The sequence below is a fragment of the Elaeis guineensis genome, chromosome 15 (assembly GCF_000442705.2).
Source record: "Elaeis guineensis isolate ETL-2024a chromosome 15, EG11, whole genome shotgun sequence".
Lineage (NCBI taxonomy): Eukaryota > Viridiplantae > Streptophyta > Magnoliopsida > Arecales > Arecaceae > Elaeis > Elaeis guineensis.
Window position 1 is genome coordinate 74,297,843 of NC_026007.2, and position 9,441 is coordinate 74,307,283.

At 37.1% G+C, this 9,441-nt stretch overlaps 1 protein-coding gene and 1 pseudogene across 5 annotated transcripts in view; one reads left to right on the top strand and one right to left on the bottom strand.

Annotated features, from left to right (window-relative positions):
• LOC105058782 (uncharacterized) overlaps positions 1 to 2,095 on the top strand; it is a 67,485-nt gene extending 65,390 nt beyond the window's left edge. For all 5 annotated transcript variants that reach the window (XM_073249484.1, XM_073249486.1, XM_073249483.1 and 2 more), the window contains one exon: positions 1,669 to 2,095. The gene's annotated coding sequence lies outside the window, so the exon portion shown is untranslated. The remainder of the gene's footprint in view (positions 1 to 1,668) is intronic.
• A 2,796-nt stretch (positions 2,096 to 4,891) lies between these two features.
• Positions 4,892 to 6,687, bottom strand: LOC105058783 (transcription factor MYB8-like; annotated as a pseudogene).
• Between the last annotated feature and the right edge of the window lie 2,754 nt (positions 6,688 to 9,441).

Consider the following 9,441-nt stretch of genomic DNA (forward strand, 5'->3'; position numbering starts at 1 on the left):
CAGAAAATTACTGTATGTTTAAGTGCTTAAGGCTCACCTGATAGTGCTACACTTGATCTAGCCTTTGCCTGTTGAAGTGTGTCATTACTTTTGAGGTTCTGCAAAGCTGAATTTTTGTGGGGGAGTATTTGGTGCTTGAGCCATATACACTTGCCAATTTTGAGTCCGTAGTCCCCCATGGAATATCCTAACTTTGTCCACCACTCTGTGGCAGGATTATCAGCGAATCCTAGTCTATATTTTAGCATCATTATAATAAGCTTCACAGCTCTTGTTTTACATGACTGAATGGGCCTGACATGCTAATTGAGTTATCATTATGTGATCTGTGAAAATCCCAATTTGGTTTTCGAGAACAATAAGTCATATGAGAAAAGTGAATATGCATTGAATTACTATGCTTTTAATTATCGTAACTTCAAGTGGTAGTTCCAAGCTAGGATGGAAAAATGTGAGGGATTTTAATATTAGGTTGAGACTAGAGAAGAAGCAAAAATGATATTATTATTAATAATGTTAAGATTTAGCAGTTAAACAAAGTTAGCTTGCCTTGTTCAAAAAATGTTAAAACTTAGGTTGTGACCAGGAAATTGTGTACCTTTTAGCTTTATTATCTTACCAGGATGCTGGAAGCTCTGGCAGCAAGGGCAAGAATGACAGCGCAAGAAAGTCTGTGGGCATGCTTCTTCTAGTTTGGCTTTGATCTTATCGGTCACTTCGAATCCTCTAATGGAATTTCTATTTGGGTTGAACTTTTCTCACTGAGAGTTGTCTCACTATATCCAGCAGCATTGATGCATCGCAGCCGTGAAATATTGCATATATTGAGCAAGATTTACATGACGACATGAATATATGGGATACCTTTACTTCTAGATGAATGGATGCATAAATGTAGTGTAAGACTGTAAGAAGGTTGCCATGCTCTTACATGAATAATTTGGTGATATGATGCAATGATCCTGGCACTGATTGTGAATATAAAGCAAATGACTGTTCCGTTGTTACTTTTGGCGAAAGAGAACTATTTTTTTTTAATGTTTGAAATTTTCAACCTGAACAAATGCAGCCATGGAACTGAAGTCCGAGGAAAGAAGCAGCCATTCTAAGGTCTGCACTCTGCCCTATGGCCCTCTGCAGGGCAATATCAGAGTATCATTGGCTTGGTGGCATGGTACTCATAGTATTTTGGATAAAGAACCCACTGGGAAAGCCATGAGCTTGACCCCGGTCGCATTGTCTCTCCAGAAATAACTGTACACTGGGAAAGCCAAAAGCTAGGGAAGGGGGAAATAGAGAGGTGCTGTTGCTATTGCATTATTTGGAGAAAGCCATGAGCTTGAGCAACTTACTAAGTGATGGGGTTTGCTTTGCATTTACAAGCATGCATATGATCAAGCCAACTACTTCCTCCTGCCAACTCTCATACTTACTATTTAATGAGCATGGCACATGATATCAGCCCTGCTGACCATCGGTAGAAAATGGTTTTGTACATTGTTTATGTTTCTGGGAAATGCTTGTTCTGCATACTTTAACAGCAAGCTGATTTACTTATAGTTTTTGCTTTCCATGTTTTTGAATTGTGTTTTGCTTACTCCTTTTGCATTCTATTTCTCAAATGGTTCACCAGTCTTTTGTCTGAACAGAGGATGTTTTTGTGTCTAGGTTCAAAACATCTACTGGATCAGAGTGGTCGTGCTGGAAGTTGGACCCTATTTTCCCCTCTTCAGGTAATCAAAGCTCACCTCTCTCTCTCTCTCTCCATCCTTATATATATATATATATATATATATATAGTACGAGCAGTTTACAAAGGCAAAATTGAAAGCAAATGAGATGAAACGATTCAGAATGTCTTTTCCCACCAACATTTCTATGGAGTTGGAAGGTGATGCTAGTTTTGTGAACTGTCTGTAAGCTCTGCTTCTCTGGTGGCTGTTCGTGTGAGAAACAGTCCACATCAGATGGACAGAGTCAAATGGTTGTAGGAAGTGAGCAAGATTAATTGCTTTCATGGGATGAGGATACTGGTTTGTTTCAGAGAACAAGACTAATTTAATGGATCCAAGGAATATTAAACTTTGATGAACTATACATGTGATTGCATAGGGTTGGTTGTTTTCTGTTCTTGTGAGCTATTATTTGGACTTGGTCTGGTTCAAATGTATTCTATAATGTTTTTGCATCATTTATATTCACAGGTCGGTTCAGATTGGATCCTTCTTCTTGTCTGACCCAAACACATTCATTTGGGTTATACGTATCTTCCTACTTATCCACTTTAGTCAATTCATTTGGAAACGGGCCATGCATTTTCCTCGATGTCCCCACTTTTGAAGTAGCTTTATGCGGTCATGGTCTCGGCTTCCACTGGCCGCACAGCTAATTGCCAACGCTTGTAGAATAAATCCTTTTATTTGAATTGCTAACCATCAAACCGTGGATTAACGTTTGTTTGAATTGATGCGTCCTCCGTATCTCCCTTCTTCCTTCTGTGCGAAAAGATGGCTTTCCTTTGTTTCTTGTTGTGGTATGCATCTTCTAACGTGGCATAAATAAAATTCTAATGGTTCCTTTTTTGGAGAGTAAGAGAGGCAATGATGCCACCCGGCTTTACCGATCCTGGAAAGTATTTACATCAAGGTATTTGCAAGAACCAGCCGCGCTTTGTGCCCTGCTGTCCAAAGAAACAGCAGAAAGGAAAACACAGCAGCTTTTGGTCTGGCGAAAGAAGATTTCAGTCTGGATGGGTTGGGCCGATGAAGTGGGGAAGCGTCTCCAAAGTTTTGTGGCTGTCTTTCTGAGAACATGATTTTGATATATTTGTTTGAAAAATATTTTATTTCAAAATAATTTATATTTGATTGGATGTTTATTTTTTAAAAAATATATAAAATAATTATTATATTCTTAATTAGTATAAAATCATAGTTTTAGGCTCCCAAACGTTATATAAATAATTATATTATATTAATATTAATATAATAATATTATATTATAATATAATATTAGATCATAATAATTTATTATATTAATATACCATCAATATATATATTAATATACCATCAATATATATATTAATATAATATTAATATAATATTAATATAATATTAATATAATATTTATATTTTAATATAATAAATTTATTAATATAGATATATAATATTAAATATATTATTATAATGATACAATATTGATATATTAATATAAATTCTATATTAATAGTAATAAAAATATTATATTGGTATAAATATTAAAATAATATTAATATATTATAAATATTATAGTACATATTAAATTAATATAATATTATATTAATATAAATATTAAGATAATATTATATTAATTTTGTAAAGAGGAGAAAATAGAGATTTAGGCATATATATATATATATATATAGTGGTAGTTTTATTCTTTATCGTTGTAAATGAGAATATTGAAAATTATTTTTTTATTTTGAATTTGAAATAATGTGACGGGCGAACGATGGGAATTGAATCTGTGCATGGTGGATTTTCACTTAACTGCATTCTCTCCTTATGTAGTTAAGGATTTTTTTTTTCATTCATTATTATTATATTTAGTTTGACTTTTATACTTAGATCGAGATATTGGATATAGAAGGTTAATTTTTAAAATATAATAAAAATAAGTAATCAGTTGTGACGGACCATCAATTTTCATCCCATGAGAAGTTTCAAAATTTCTCTCTTTCATATATTTTTTATGACGAGTGATTTTTTATGATTTTTTTTTTTTTTTCTTTCAAAACTTCAACAAAATAAGAAGCTTCCCTCTACTTTTCAGAAATTGTATCTTTCCGTCCTCCATTTCTCACGAATCAAATAAGCCCATAGTGTTTTCTATGGAACTGAGTAAACGAACCGGATTTTTCTGAGAGCCTAGCGTTCCTTCACTTCTATATCGACCAACAGAGTGCTGCAATTTGCTGATCCCAGGACCAACTTATCAAAGGTTGACACTTCCAATCCGTTCGTAAATCATGCAGGCTAGCGGGCCAACCTCTCCTGTTCATTTGACATTTAACGAGGGTCCAAATACTTCGAGTGAACGGGCATTTAATAGGCATAATTCTAATGATGTGAGACTGTATAATTTGCACGTTACGGAATGGCCCTAGTATCCGTAAAGGTTAAAATTGCTGGTCTGCTGGCCATCTTTGGTGAATCTTCTACCTTCAGCTTAGCTAGTTGCATGGGTAGTAGATGGAAAATTAGAAGAAATCATACCTAATATTTAAGAAGAAAATATATATATTTCACAAATTATACTTAAATACGGTCTACTGGTGTGGGGCACATGTTATGCACGCACTTGCTAGAGGAAAAACTATTAAAATAAAACTTCTCTTCAGAAAAATAAAACCACCTTTTCTTTTCTCTCTGTTTTTTTAGAATTTTTTTCTCCGTCATAGAGAGTATAGACCAATCGGCATTAGCTTGTCTCCATCCTCTTACGCAGCATAAATAAACAAAAAAATTACTCAACTATCTTCTTCCTGTTCCTCGTTCATCACATGTGATGAACGCCATGAGTGTAAAACGAGAAGTAATGCACGTAACCATCACTTCGTCTCTCTCTTGTGTTGTTGCTGCTACTAGCATGATGCTTTCTTCGTGGCACATCAACATTATATTAGCTAAGATGGGTGATTTTTTGTTTCCTTTTATATTCAATAATATTTTATATAGTTTTTTCGTATTTTAATTTTGTTAGTAGAATGTTTATATGGTGGCTTGTAAAATGATCATGTGGATAATGTGATCATATTAACAGAAACGGCGGTAACAACGACAACATTATAATGTTAAATATCCGATTATGATGATGATGTTAATCTATCAGTCCGCACAGCCTTTTATGTCAACAAAAAGTATGTCACGAAAAAGGAAGATGATGCAATTTCGGCAAACCCACTTCTCACCAAATACCAATATATGCTTCTGAAATCACACACCTCTGTACATACATTAATTAATTATTCGCTCATTTTTGTGACCTTAAAAATCTCCACCAGTAGTTCTCCATACGTCCTTTCTATCAACATCTATGACAAATAAAGGGAGGGGAAGGGAGTTTTAAGAACTAACAAAATCCCCATTCAGTTCACAAGCCAGTTCATCTTGAGAAACATTCAAGGCATGCATCAGATAGATCTCGGGACAGCGATGTCGTTAGATAGCTACTGAATTCTTCTGAACTTTCCACTTGTTGAAGTCCTTGACATGGATTCAGCCTCTGCTCATATGCTTCGATCTCTGTCTGAAGCGGTGATTCCAACTTAATCTCAAAAGAAGACGAATCGAAGACCTCTTTTCCTGGCATGCTGCCCATCCGAGCAGCTATATCGCTGTTCGAATTGATTCTACTGTTCAAACTCTCTTGGATGGCATAAGTGTCTGAAACGTATAATACTTCACCATAATTCCAGTACCCTGAGTTGGATCTTGAAACCAAATATCATCAAAATTGTTCATGAATTCATTCTGCTCTAGAGGTCTATGAGTTTGTTGGAGTTGGTGGTCCAAGTTTGCATTAGTCCCACTCGGATCTGTAGCCGCTTGGCATTCAAATGAGGGGAAGGGATTGAAGAGGGGCTTCACGGCGGGCCTCGGCATCTCTCCTTGTGCTCCTGTCTCCCTTAATTGCTTGTGGGTGATCGGGTTGATGCCCCTCTGCTTGAGCTTCTTCTTTAGCCTTGAATTCCACAAGTTCTTGATCTCATTGTCCGTTCTCCCTGGCAATTGTGCTGCAATGTGAGACCACCTGCAACACAAAATCAGGTAAGTTTTGGAGACAAACTTGTGGTGTCCGATAGATAAATGCAGGTATGGTTGACCGGGACCGGCTCCGGATTGACTGGAACCTGTTGCCTAAAACCTCATGCAGACTTATGATCAAAGCCTCCTCCTCCTGCGAGAAGTTTCCTCTCTTAAGGTCTGGCCTCAGGTAATTTATCCACCTCAGTCTGCAGCTCTTCCGCATCTTTCCAATCCTGAGAGAAGCAAAAGAGATCACCATTTTCTCTGAGAGCTTAAAGTAGAAAGCGGGGAAAAAAGATCTATGATAGAGAATTAAGGCATGCCTGCTTGTTTGGGCACAGAGCTCCAACAGCCAATACCAAATCTAGCGATATGGTTGTAGAGCTTCTCATCTTCTTCAGGTGACCACAGGCCTTTCCTTATCTTCTGCTTGGCGCAGCATGGATGCCGTCCCATTCTCTGATTGGAAGGCCCAGAATTCTGTTGGTTTTTAGTGATTTCAGATTTGGAGAGGAATCGGGGCAATTGGAGGACTCAACGATCTGATCTTCGGGAAGGAATTAATATAGCGAAAAATTGAAGAAAAACCGAGTGATTAGAGTGGTATTGTGCTTAACACTCGAGTTAAAAGTGGGAATTGGGCATAGCAGGTGAAGCAATGAAGGTGGGGTTTTAAGCTGAAGTTCTTGCATTCAAATAGTTGGGATTTGGAGGTGTGTTAAATAATTGGAAAGCGTCCGACGGAATAATTAAGGAAAGAGATTTGCAACGAATGAAGCTTGTCGAAGTGTTAGAAGAGATGGAGGAAAGATGCAATGCCCTTCGGGTTGGTAGGGGAGTGACTTTTAGATACGTAACGTCTGATTCCCTGTCTCCTTGACAATTGGAACAAGGGCGCTTCCTCGTTCCTTCCACTGCACGCTCGTCGATATAAAACACATGCAAACAAAGTCATATGGCAGTCATTTGCTATTTCTCTGCTCCTATTCGTGTCAATAACCAATGTCATGGGCAGTACTCACACAAATAATGGGCTTGAAGAATAAATATCTCATTAGTGTTCATTTCATGATTAATTATATCAGGTAAAAGTGATGATGACAAAAAATTAAAGCCTAACAAAACTGTTTACATGGTCCCCTCGTCGAAGATACCTATGTTGGCAATATCTTCCGGTGGTCAGGAACAGGAACAATTTCACCAACGATCGCATTGTTGAAATCGACATTAATGTCAACATTAATTCAAAAGTTCCAACGGGTAACTACCTACAATATTAAGCTAATCATCTACTGACGTCTGTAAAGGTGGAGTACGTTTAAGTTCTCCATCGGGGAGGAACAACAAACAGTGTGAAAGCACTAATCCATCGCGAGTGTATCCAATGATCATAATGGAGACAGAATTTGATTCTAATTATCAACACTATTGTTTCAGTGGGAACTAATTATGCAACTCCAGAACCACTGATGGGACCATTTCTTATCATCACCAAATTTCTCCTAGTTTCTCTGTGGCAGCGAATACTGATAAAAACTCTTTCTATGTATATATATATATATATATATATATATATATATATATATATAAGAGAGAGAGAATCTCATGTAACAAGGGATTGCAGTCAAACCCTCTCAATAATATGCCACTACTAAAATGAAGTCAATCTATTTTATGTGCCCTGACCATTCCTATGCAAATTCAAACTATAAACAATAAATGCAAATATTCGGCCGAAGTACTTGTAACCTGTATTCTCTTGGTCATTCATGAATAATATCAACAATGGTATACTCATGCGTGAATCTCATGATCCTTAAACACAGGTTCGGATTGTATCTTTCGCAGCAAAAGATGACTGTTCTTCTTTTACAAAATTAATCATTGGATTGTATTTTACACAAATCTCAAAGCACTTCAACATTTTTGCTTCATCCGTCTACACAGATCTAGAAGCATCTATCAAGTAAAGAAAGTGCACACCGGCAAGCTCAATCTGAGTTGCAAGCCATTGTTGGCCTTTCCTAAGTTCTGGAATGTTAAAATCAAGATATTATCCATGCAATCGCAGTAACATGGTCTTTCCCAATTGTTTATGCCTTTGCTTCAAAATATAGAACACTTGATCGAATACCTTGAAATAAATGCTGCATTGCAGGCGCAGAAGGAAAAAAAAAAAAAAAAGGAACTCCATAAGCTTCTAGAAAAGATAATGGAATACTTGGAAAACACTCAATTCTGATGGCTAATAAAAAAGTACAAGAGATCATTAATATTTTGATAAGATTGATGGATATGTGGTGATTGAGGTGTTTGATCAAGCGGAAACATCCAGGATTGGGACCGAGGAACTGCTAAAATCCGTACGAATGAAGGTGTCATGTGACGAGATCCATGTCGCCGAATTTCCATGTTTCCACCTCTCAATTAAACTGGAAGAAACAGGCGGAAGAGAGAGGACAAAAAGGGAGAGGAGACGGGCTCTCATGGCATTATTTGCATGGCCGGAATAGAAGAATCAAAATCTCCATCCTCTCAGGCATATAGCTATTTCTATAGCACTCTCCTTTCCCATTATCTTTTGATGGAAGCAAGCTCTCCTCCCCCATTAAGGTAACCATATATGTTGTTAAATGTGCCACAGATGAAAATGAACGCATCCATTGATGATGATCGTTTCGATTTTCCATGCACTGTTCCCATAGAAATAGATATTGACGGATAGCTATTTTAGTTGATGAGCCAATATTTTCTTACGTTTTCCGAACCTACTCTTTAAATCAAGTCGTATCAACATGGTTGGTAGTCCCTTGGCATCATAATTATGGTAGAATTCTGGGTGATGGAGTAGACAAACAAAAGGCCTTTTTCCCTTAAAAGGAAGTTTTCCACCTTGCATGGTCTCAATTCCCCACAACAAAAAACTTCCATTTCAAGAGATCAGGATCCAAGAGTGATTATATGAAAGATACGTAAAGAACAAAGCATTTTCACCCACTTGCAGAAGTGGCCCATTTCACTGCACGATCCCCTATCCTTTCTTACTTCCGCCACAGAGAAAGGGTCCGTCCCCGAAATTTTATATGTTTGAGCTGTGTTCAGTCCCAGCACCACATGTTGAATGGCTGGTTATTGGTTGGACCAGACCTCCAATCGTACATGGATCACAAATTCTTACATAGACTTGGTTCACTAAATATGCTGTCGATAAAAACCGATAAAAAAAATATCATATTAATATTTTGAATTTTAAAATTTTGTAACCCGCTCTCAATATATTGCTGTTTAACCATCTAACGCATCATTGCATGCTGTTTTGGCATTTGTTCAGTAGCTTTATCTACAGCGGTGATTTGGTCCCACTAAAAATCGTGTGCCTTGAGAGGAAGAATTTAGAATTTTAAAATCATGCTTTTCCAGGCGAAAAGTTTAGAAGGGTAAAACTTTTTCTCACCATTTTGACGTGGTTCTCATGATTTTGACGTGGATCTCGTGATTTTGACATGATATATGGAGGCAACGCCCATTTCTTTTGACACTTCAAATGGATGTGGGTTAACTTATGAGCATGAAACTCATGGACCTGCTAGGAACCAACGCGGTCGGTATAAGACGGGATCATCTTGGTCTTAGATCCCTGATCTGATGCATGCCA